Raw genomic sequence first — 12,179 nt, forward strand, 5'->3', positions numbered from 1 at the left:
CTTATCGTCAGACATCAGCTGCTTGATCACTCAATAATGTTAACAATTCAAGCATATACAGGGTGTATTGTGATTTATCGAGTGATTTAACTCTTTTCTAGTCCTTTGTGATTATAAGTGGCAAAGTACTACTACTTTATTTACAAGGCCGCTTGTGTAAAATTTTCTCGGAACTTCATGGCGGACAATGCGGCCGACGGAAGGGCGAGACCCGGCGGACAAAATGTCGGTTTTTGTAGGTTAATCGCGGCGATGGCCGCGTTCAGTTTCGAGGCCTGAATTATAGGGTGATATTTTTATAAAGGATTCTCCCAGCTGGGCACGTGTCTAAGCGCCGGCGAAGTAGGAAGTAACCCAAATAAAACATCGAGCAATAGTAAGATTGAATCAACATTCTAGTCTGGTGTAGTCTAAGAAAATTAGTTTTTTCTTGTAATCTTGTTGTCCTTACAGTCACCTCGGCAATTGCCGACGCTAATTTCGAAAAGTGTGGTTAGTCTTTCTCACAAAGACTGCGTTTAGCGTCGCTGCAGCAATTGAGCTTTAATAGGTTGGATGTTTTCTTTCTTGCATCTTGCGATCTTATGAGCGCTGCTAAACTAAACAAACTTCTTTCATGTTTTCCTTTGCGACCTAAAAAGCGCGTGACTCGTGACCTGTTATCTTTAAAGTGGCGCCTTCAGATTTGCCGCATTTGTAAAAGCGATTGTTTTTAGTACGTCTTTAGTTTGTATCGGTTATTTTATTGTCATGTTCATTATGATGTCATATTCACATTCCCTTACGCTGACCGGGAACTGAAGTTTGATTGTGACGTAACGAAAGTGAGGACCATTCAGAGAAAAGATCAAATTGCCGACGCAAATTTAGAGAAAAGATCAAACGTGGCTTTCTCTCACCAGGAATTGCCAGCTGTGGCAGTTGCCGTAGCAACAACAATGCAGTGCGTACCGCCGTTTTTCCACGCAGCGTTGTTACGGAATTGCTTTATTCTGTCGGATACCTAGCGAGAGACATAGCGTAAAACAAGAAGTTGCGCTGCAGTTGGTTGGATAGTCCAGCGTTTAAGAAAAACGGAAATAATTGTAACGAACACTTCATAAGTGGCATGAAAACAGGGTGGGCGAAACATATTTTGCCCACCCTCGTTTCACGGCAGGGTGGGCGTCGCCCACCCTGCCCACCCTATTTCGACGCCTATGTACATAGCATATAATGACGTAAAACCAAATGGTGTAATGTCCAAAATCATCAAACTGAGATAAACGCAAAAAAACATTTATTTTTTTGAATATTTTTGATATCTCAAATGGATCAAACACCAGTGCCACATACTTTCAACCATACCATGCTATCCTTGGTTTGCACACAACTAGATGTTTTTCAAAATTGTGTGCCACCCTCCAATTTTTTACACCCTTTTTTGGACATAGCCCAGTGAGGTTCTCAAAGTAACAACCGGTTGTAAAACAAAAACTGGACATAGCCCGTTACACTGCCAGGATTGGATTTGATGTGGTGCTTTTGAAAGAGCATAGCATTGTTTGCAATCATGTAGTCATCTGCAAATGGAGTTTTGTAGCCTATTTCAACAATTTGTGTCTGTGGTGAAGAGCTGGTGCCTTCAAAAAGAAATATATTGTATGGTAGCATATCACTTTGTAAGTGTAATCCTCGGCAGATTGCAATAATTTTGCTTTGTTTTGTATTGGATATATAAGTGATATAGTGATCTTACTTTTACAGTGTTTAAATTACACTGGCCAACAAAAATTTTTTTTTCGAGGGGCGAAGATATTTTAATGGTTTCTGGGCAATTTTTGCCACTGAATCCAAAAGAACATAATATGTTTCTTTGAATTGGCTCCAGTTTTTGAGATATCAATATTTTCAAATTTTGGCTAGAGAAAATTAGCTAAGTTTAACGTTTGCTAAGTTTTAAATTGAAACTTGGTGACCAAGACAGGCCATGGGCACCTCATATTGTCTGGAAAGCATGTGTAGAAAGCCTGAGAAAGTGGACTAAAGGTACGGTACACTTAAAAATCTTAATTTTGGTGTACTAATGGTTTGGAGAGAACCAAAAAGCCATTTCAATGACTGCTACGGTACTTCTGTTTGGTAGACATACAGGGGTTTAATCGTCACAAGAAAAGCACTTCGAATTACCCAGATTTAGAATCTGCTCAATGACCTGTGCCTCACTGAGAGGAAGTGCCTGTGCCTGAATTTAGTGATTTACCTGACATAGCCATGGAGTATGATGAGTTTCATGAAGAGGTAGAAAGTTCTGCAAGTAACAGCGGTGGAAGTGTGTTAGAAAGTAGTTCAGCTATTCCAGAGACATTCAAACAGGGAGGAGCTGAGTGATCTCATCAGTTCAGTTTAAGAGATCTTAACCTATCCAAAGAAGCAGCAGAAATGTTGGCATGTTGACAAAAACTGTCTTGGAATCGGAGCTTCCATAACATTTTACCGTGCTAGAGAAAAAGAATTGCTTCCATATTTTTGCCAACAATTTGAATTTGTTTACTGCAAAGACATCAAAGGGCTTCTGCTGAAAATGGAAGTACCACAATATAGAGCTTAAGAGTGGCGCTTGTTCATAGACAGTAAGACCCTTCGAAAAAAGTGTCGACTGCCTTGCTGTACTAGCTTCTTATCAAGGAGAAACGCAGCTTCTATCAATACCTAAATTGCCATCGGGGACAGGTGAAGTTTTTAGTGTCGATACCATTTCACAATTGACAAAGAAAAAACTGTTTGATAAGTTACATTAAATGTCGCTTTGTATCAGCTAAGGTCTTAATGCAGCAATACGTTTTCTGTCACTCTACCACAAGTGTGACTTGAGCAAGAAGCGAACCATGAGCGCAGGAATATCAGATCAGTATAGTGACTGTCAACCAGACTGGTCATTAACCAATAACCACCTGACCAGAAAAGGTAGGATTAACAATAACCATAGGTGGGCAAAGTTACTTTCAAAAGTAACTGAGTTACAGTTACTTGGCCAAAATAGTAACTGAGTTACCGTTACAGTTACCGATTTTAAAAAGTAACTAGTTACCGTTACTAGTTACAGTTACTAGTTACTTTCAGTTACTCACAAATCTAAACATAAAATTCTGCACCTGGCCAGCTCTGCATGCAAGTCCAGTTTAACCGCAATGTTTGATATATAGTGTTAGAGCCATCCATGCTAACATAACAGCACAAGTACAAAACCAACAAGGTTTTATTTAAAAAAAATACTCAGTGGCTTATGTGTTTATTTCCTTTGAGAAATACGAGCATTTCAAAGTGCTCGTCACTCAGGCCTGCCCTTTTGGGCTTTAAAATGTCCTTGCCCAATCGTTGTCGTCGTGTGAGCCTCTGGGGCCGAGAGTCTATTCTTTTACGCCCCAGATTCACGATGTTCCCGGACTATACACTGGAAGGCTACTAGAGAGCAGCCAGTCTTTGGTTTCATCATTCATGACACGCAGACCTTCCACTCCGTTAGGTGGCTTGAAGATGTTACAGTCATTGATGATGTCCGCCCCGATAGTTCAATTGGTTAGCACTTCACTTCTGGAACGAAGAAGCTTCAAGATCAAGCGGCACTGGTTCGACTCTCAGGGCATGCGCTTGAGCAACGCACGTTAAGGACTGCTCTCCATTTAGCGGCATCTAATAGATGGAATAATTTCCCGGCAACGAGACTTCAACAATCGGAAACTTTACTCTGTCAATCTCGGTGAGCGGGCCTGCGTCAGTGATTTAAAGTCTTTAGTCTACAAGTATGCGAAACTGCCAGGATTAAGTTTTGCAAGAAGCTTTCCCAGTCCGAGGATAAAGATTTAATCAATCAATCAATGATGTGGTCTGCGTCTGTTGCTCGGCACCACATTTACAGGAGGAGAAAGAGGCCATTTCCCATTGGTGCATGGTTGAGCGAAAAAGCCCGACGCCCGCACGGAGACGCGCACCCATTGGTAGTGTCAGGTCGATTGAGCGTGTGTCGGCGTCGGGGATGAACGAATAAAGTCTGGTAATGAACAAGTGCTGCAATGAAAACAATATTTCTACTGCAGCACTTGACGGAATGGGAGTGTTATGTTTTTAAAACAGTTTTTTCATCGGTCTAATTGTGAATCTGGATCCGCTTAACTTGTCCTCAGCAGGGTCCGCTTCCAAATACTCCTGTAACAGATTCAACGCGCATTGCTTTCTTTTCTTGGTTTTTGCGTAAAGTGATGCAAAAAGTCCTCCGTGGCTCTACCTACCACCATCCACTTCAGTGTCGCTGCTACTCCCCTCTTCAGCAGAGCAGTTTGCTTCTTCAATTGCTTGAAGCATGTTCTGTTTTATTTTGGTCTTCAATTCAGCAGTGTCGCTTAATGATCAGGCATTAAACACAGATAAGTCTAAATTGTGGGTGGAATGCAGTCGCAAGCTGAAAGTCGCTGTCCTCGAACCAATAACCAAATTTGGTTTGTCTTGCTTCCACAAGAACGTCCACCAACGGCAAGCAAACAGCAATGCTGTTGCTGGTTTTAACGTCAGAAAATCTTTTTAGAGGCATTGCAAGCATTACACTAAATGCAATAAATTTCAACTTCTTGAAGGTAACTATAACTAACTGACTATAAGCATCAACAAACTGCTTTTAATCGCTGCGTGTTTCTTGATGCTTATAGTCAGTTAGTTAGTTACCTTCAAGAAGTTGAAATTTACTGCATTTTTATAAATATTTTCAGGTTCCTGGTGAGGGCTTAAGTTAAACCGAAAACGTTTGACTGTTAAACTCATTTGTAAATATGTAAAATATATTATTATAATGCTCAACCCTGTTGTATTGTTGTGTCTTGCCCGTCTTTGGTACATATCGATTAATCGCCAAAAACAATTAATTTAGCCAAATCAGTTATCGAAAATCGCCAAAAAAGAGCCAAATCATAAATATGAAGCTAAACGTCTTAAAAAATCGCCAGATTTCTGGACTTTGGCGATAAATTCGCCAATATGGCAACCCTTTTCCACCAGACCACAAAACAAAAGTAGAACCGCGCATGCGCAGTGCCGATACAGCTGCGAGAAAAATGCATTATTGCGCAAAACGCATTATTGCGCAAAACGCAGCAAACACGCACTAAGCAAGACACAAACACGTGCAGAGAAATAAACGGCAATTAAAAACTGAAATTTCAATACAAAAGTAACTTGTAACTGTAACTGTTGAAAAAGTGCTAAAATAGGAACTAGTTACCGCGTTTCGTTACTTTTGGAAAATTGTAACGAAGTTACCGTTACAGTTACTCAAAAAGTAACTAGTTACTTTTGTAACTAGTTACTGCCCACCTCTGACAATAACACGAATGCACGATGATACACCAGTTATTATACCATATTAATTTAGGTGCACTGCACAAGTTATTTTCACACGAATGTTGCTTGGCAATTCAAATAGGTTACAATTGTACAGAAAGGACTGAATCTTTTGCATTTTTTTTTAATTTGCTGCATAATCCAAATGGAAAATTGAACATAGATTCTTGGCACAATTTCATTATAAGGGGGTTAATTATGTCCATAATTTATGGTAGCATTAGACATAGACCTATTTATACTATCAAGCTAGAAAAGGGCTATGTCCACAGAATTGCAAATAGCCCAGTTTTGCTTTCAAGTATGCGAGATATTTGGGAGTATGTCCATAGCTTCACCTTGAATTTGATTACATACAAGGCTGAAACCTGGAGTTGCTGAAAAGTGCTATGTTCAAAAACCGAGAAACTGCAATAAAACAAAAAAACCTGAAAGTGGACATAAACTAGTTTGGTTTTACCTCAATGATATATAGTCCGGGAGCGGGGATGGTTGACCCTGCATTGTTGTATTAAGTTTTTTTTACTGTTGATTTTGGTAGCCAAGGGTCTCTATTTTCAGAAACTGGTTGATGACATGTTGTCACCTTTGGGCAATTTGAGAAATTCAAGATGGCGTCCAAGATGGCCGCCATTACCTATAAATGACCATAGCTCCCTATCCATTCACCTTAGCAAGGTGATTTTTGTCTCTATACCTAGGTTGTAGGGGTCAAGCTATCCATTAGAACGAAGTATTACGTTAATATCGTATTACATACATAATGGTAATTTCCAAGATGGCGTCCAAGATGGCCGCCATTACCTATAAATGACTGTAACTCCCTATCCATTCACCTTAGGAAGGTGATTTTTGTCTCTATACTTAAGTTGTAGGGTTAGGAGTCAAGCTATCCATAGAACGAAGTATTATCTTAATATCGTATTACATAATGGTAATTTCCAAGATGGCCGCCATTTCCTATAAATGACCATAATTCCCTATCCATTCACCTTAGGAAGGTGATTTTTGTCTCTATACCTAGGTTGTAGGGGTCAAGCTATCCATTAGAACTAAGAATTATCTTAATATCGTATTACATACATAATGGTAATTTCCAAGATGGCGTCCAAGATGGCCGCCATTACCTATAATTGAGCATAGCATAACTCCCTGTAGCCTAAATCCCATGTAACTATCATATTGTAGTAGACAGGCACTAATAATTCACTATTGTCTTTTTAGGTGCTGCCCGTCAGGGCCCGATTAACCATGAGGCACAGGCCTCAGGCCCCCTGGTTTTAGGGCCCCCCATTTTTTTTACATTAGTACCGTATGCGTAGGTAGTGAAAGTTGTTGTGCCAGTGTGTCCACAGTTGTTATTTTTGAGTAACAATTTCAAATTGTGTAACGATTTTGCCGTAACAGTAACAGTTTAACAGTTGAAAAAGCTTCTTGTCAGAAAAAATGTGGCTTCAGCTGCAACCAAGTCTGATAGCCAAACTAACATTGATTGTGCCTTTGAATCAGGGTCCACGTCTTTTAGGCGCTGGTCTAATAGGCGCGCACACTGTGGCGTCTGGATATTTAGGTGCGGAGCACTGTGGCGCCCGGTAATTTAGGTGCTCAAAATATTATATTGAACAGGAAAATATATTGTTTTGTTAATGCGTGTGCGTTGTTGGTCATGGCTTCAGTGAGTGAAGTTGCTTAAACCGGCAATGCTTTTTCACACAAAATGTTATATTCAACAGAAAAGATATATGGGTGAAGCTGCTTAAACCGGGAATGCTTTTTCACACAAAATGTTATATTCAACAGAAAAAATATATGGGTGAAGCTGCTTAAACCGGGAATGCTTTTTCACACAAAATGTTATATTCAACAGAAAAAATATATGAGTGAAGCTGCTTAAACCGGGAATGCTTTTCACACAAAGTGTTATATTGACCAGGAAAATATGTCATGGCTTCCGTGAGTGAAGCTGCTTAAACCGGCAATGATTTTCACATAAAATGTTATATTGAACAGAAAAATATGTTGTTTTTTTAATGCGCGTGTTCAGCATTTATTTGTTGTTAGTCAAGGTTTGCGTTGGCGAAAGCTTTATCAATAAACTATTCAAGATTCCGAAAATGTATGAGTTCACTTTTAGTTAGGTCAAATAATAACTACACTAAACATCAGTAAAAAATGTACCGTAGTCTGTATTCAAGCGGGCGGTAGGCTTGAGTGAAGAGTAACTTAGTTTTCCGTCAAAACCCCAATTAGGTTTAATAACGAGCGAAGTCTCACCATTATGCTTGCAACTTGTAGCCAAGGTGTAGCCTATATGCCCTGTAGAAATGTATTCATGTGAACAGTAGTACAGCGTCTTATGCGTTCTCGTCACATGGCCAATCCATCCCGAACAGAAGTAATTGCGAAAGATAATAGATTAAGTAAAGTTCCATCTGGCTGCAACTTGTGTTCAGGGTGCATTGCAAATGTCCTGTAGAGATGTGCTAATATCAAGAGTAGTAGAGCGTTTTCCTGCACCTCATCTCCACACGATCTATCCGTCTCAAGTAGAAGTAATTATTAAAGGTAACAGATTGCACAAAGTTGCGCCTTTAAACCGGCAACTTCTACTCCAGAAGTAGGCTACGTGTCCTGTGGAGATCAGGTGGTCTACTGCTCTAATTGCCCTGCATATAAGCCGATGTTGGATCTGAGCAATAATTTATTGATAAAGCTTTCACCAACGCAAACCTAGACTAACAACAAATAAAACAATAATAAATTAATAAAACAACAATATATTTTTCTGTTCAATATAACATTTTGTGTGAAAAGCATTGCCGGTTTAAGCAGCTTCACTCACGGAAGCCATGATATAATTTTCATTGCCCTACCTGCCAAGCTGATACAATCTACAGACTTTACTAGGAATAGCACCTAAATGACCGGGCGCCGCAGTGCTCCGCACCTAAATATCCAGACGCCACAGTGTGCGCGCCTATTAGACCAGCGCCTAACTGTCAGCGCCTAAAAGACTTGCTCCCTTGAATCACTTGTTGTAATGATCAAAGACTCGTCCGGCATCCTGAATTCAGTTGAGTTGCCTGAAGCATAGGCTACAAAGAATTCGGGAGTGATAGTCTCACACGTCGTTTAATTGTCCCAAACCAGATTTACGCAAGGGTGATTTGCCTGCAGGTTATTGAGCGGGACAAGGTTGTGCTTGGTCATGAACTTGCGTCAGTTTCAACATCCATGTTTGATGATACTGGAGATATGGGGGTTGTGAAATCTAAATCTACCTTAAAGAAAATTCTCCAAGTTGAGGTGTCTGATAGAGTTGCTGGCAGCGCAGAAGGTTCTACTAACCTCTTCCAAAAACAAGAAGCAACTGATAGTTGATGATTTTGTCCAGGATGAGAAGTTTCATGAGGACAACACACAACATCATAAGTTAGTGGTAACAGGAGCAGATCCGGTGCCGATCAAAATCAGTGAAGGTGGAATTGTCATCTCACCGGCAGATCTGTTAACTTCACACGAAGAAGCAGATAACGTCATTGTTCAACAGGTCTTGAGTGGTGCCTCGCAAAATGCAGAAAGCAAAGTCACTGTCGTTGCCGATGACACTGACATCTTTGTACTGTTGCTGCATTATCATCACATGGCAAATCTCCAGAATGTTGTATTGATGGAGTCCCCAATCAAAGGAAGCGCGGTGCTTGATATAGGAAAAAAACTGTACAGAAGCATTGTCAGGTAGTCAAATGACTACTCACGGCACATGCACTTTCTGGCTGTGACATCGTCGCCTCCTATTTCAAAATTGGGAAGGCTACTGCATTCATAACACTTCGATAGATCAAACGAAATATGTTTGGGTAAAGGATGACCAAAACAAATCCCTTCAACCAGTCACCCTACCTGATGAAGTCGAACTAGCCCCAGAGATGGTATACGACGTCTAATAAAATATGGATGCTACAGTACTACTCCATGCAGTTCACGTGCTTGTAGTTGCAACTCTGCTAACATGAAATACACAATATTTTGCGCCTGCTATAATCGGGTTGCTATAACCTGACATCATAGAATAGTATGTAAGATAATTTAGTGTTACTACGGCCATGAATTTCACACAAATTGCGGTGGGATGGCGCAACGTTGTTGGCTTTCCAATTATGCAAACCTGGTTCGACTCCCGGCTTCAGCTGGTTGTTGAAAAACACCGCTCACCTCTACCCAGGGTGTAATAAATTGGGTGGGCGTAGTTGCTGAAGTAAAGGCGGCCGAGAGAAAGGAACTGGCCACCCTACTCTCCTTAGTGCCGAAGGCTTAGTACAATGAGAACCTTATCTTCTCATACCCGACACTTGAATCAAGTATGGGACCCCCCTTTACCTTTTACGGCCATCTTGGAAATTACCATTATGTATGTAATACGATATTAAGATAATACTTAGTTCTAATGGATAGCTTGACCCCTACAACCTAGGTATAGACAAAAATCACCTTCCTAAGGTGAATGGATAAGAAGTTATGGTCATTTATAGGTAATGGCGGCCATCTTGGACGCCATTTTCGAAATTACCATTATGTATGTAATACGATATTAAGATAATACTTCGTTCTATGGATAGCTTGACCCCTACAACCTAGGTATAGACAAAAATCACCTTCCTATGGTGAATGGATAGGAAGTTATGGTCATCTATAGGTAATGGCGGCCATCTTGGACGCCATCTTGGAAATTACCATTATGTAATACGATATTAACGTAATACTTCGTTCTAATGGATAGCTTGACCCCTACAACCTAGGTATAGAGACAAAAATCACCTTCCTAAGGTGAATGGATAGGAAGTTATGGTCATCTATAGGTAATGGCGGCCATCTTGGACGCCATCTTGGAAATTACCATTATGTATGCAATACGATATTAAGATAATACTTCGTTCTATGGATAGCTTGACCCCTACAACCTAAGTTTAGAGACAAAAATCACCTTGCTAAGGTGAATGGATAGGGCGTTATGGTCGTTTATAGGTAATGGCGGCCATCTTGAATTTCTCAAATTGCCCAAAGGTGACAACATGTCATCAAGCAGTTTCTGAAAATAGAGACCCTTGGCTACCAAAATCAACAGTAAAAAAAACTTAATACCGCAATGCAAGGTTAAGGGAAAAAATGGCGTTTGGCTCCCAGACTAATATAACTATATTATACATTAACATATCTTACTATACGTATATCTTATCATATATTACACCCAACTGGATAAGAATGATGATTACTATCTTTACTCTTGGACCATGAATAAGCTGGTCACATCGGTAAACCATAATCTCTTCGTGGGAAAATTGTAACATAAGATTCCCGAATCCGTTCGTCTGCATGTAATGACCGAAAATGAAACACTCCTTTGAAACGTCTATTCAAAATTGTATTTCTGTAAAATTAGCCACCTGGCTGTCGAAACTGGGATGCAACGCGATACACCACTAAAACTTGTCACTACAGAACAGATTACTTAGATAAATGACGGAAATTTTATCCAGCTGGCAAGCACTAAGCAAACAGTTAAATATGCCTCCAGTGGCGTACACAGGGGGGGGGGCCATGCCCCCCCCCCCCTTAAAAATGTTTTAGTAGTTAACGACGTAGATTAAGGCATTTAATATGTTTTGCATTGCTCTGTCAAAGCAATTGCTGTAACAATGTTGTTTTATAGACTAACCCAATACGAAATACATAGCCCAATCCACCTACCCCACCCCAGGTGTCCCAATGTAGCATAGTGTTCTGTAAGCCTATTATAGTGATTAGTGAGAGAGAAATGGATAAAGTCTAAACTAGGGATATCAATGGCCAGTGGCATAGCCAAGGGGGGGCCTTGGGGGTTACAACCCCACTTTGGCACGCGTGTGACATCACGCTATTGAGAATGATGCTTTCAGTCTAAAAAAAACTTGCCTAATTTTAAACAAAACTGCATTAAAAGAGCGAGTTTTGCCAATACCAAACATCTCAGCCAGGAATTAAATACAAGAAAACATAGAGACTTAGCTTTATTTTCGAAAAATCTGAAGAAAACATGATCTTATCCTTTTGCTATGCCACCTGACAGCACCATTTTACAGGAATATTCATACCCACATTTTTGTTGAAACTATTCTCTGAATGCACCAAATTCAAAGTAATTTTTCAAAATTTTCTGGGGGAGGCCCCCCAGACCCCCCGCCGCTGGGTGTCGTCTTAAGCAAAAATGCCGTCGGGCTTCGCTCGCCGGTCGTCAAAACCCCCCCTTTCAAAATTCTTGGCTACGCTACTCTCAATGGCCCCCCCCCTTGAGAAAATCCTGCGTACGCCACTGTATGCCTCCAACTTTCAAGCAACCATTTTACGAATGACTAGAATAATTTGCGATATCTCAAATGCACGTAGACAGTAACTGTGACGCAATAATGAAAGACATTGTCACGCAATTTAAACTGGTGTTCAAAGGTAGTGATGCAATATTTCATCAGGTCTTACGACCGATGGTGCAATATTTGGACATTTTCTAGCAATTTCCATGACGTAAGATGCCAGCTAGGTTAAGTAGACCATAACGGTTTTTATATGACGTTTGATTTGGTGAACAATTGGCTGGAACATAAGCTACTATACCATATTGCATAATTTAATATTTGCCAGATAAGAATATATCACTAAGTTACTACCAGCTTGCATCTAACTACTCCCTGATTATTATAAGCTATTATGTTCGTTCAGAGGATCGCTTTACTTTTCGTAAGATTATTGTTTAGATTGGTTTGGAAAGATGCTTG

At 40.2% G+C, this 12,179-nt stretch overlaps 1 pseudogene; it reads left to right on the forward strand.

Annotated features, from left to right (window-relative positions):
• Positions 1-1,215: 1,215 nt before the first annotated feature.
• LOC145786261 (uncharacterized) lies at positions 1,216-9,112 on the forward strand (annotated as a pseudogene).
• The last annotated feature ends 3,067 nt before the right edge of the window (positions 9,113-12,179 follow it).

This window comes from Aplidium turbinatum, chromosome 2 (genome assembly GCF_918807975.1).
Source record: "Aplidium turbinatum chromosome 2, kaAplTurb1.1, whole genome shotgun sequence".
Lineage (NCBI taxonomy): Eukaryota > Metazoa > Chordata > Ascidiacea > Aplousobranchia > Polyclinidae > Aplidium > Aplidium turbinatum.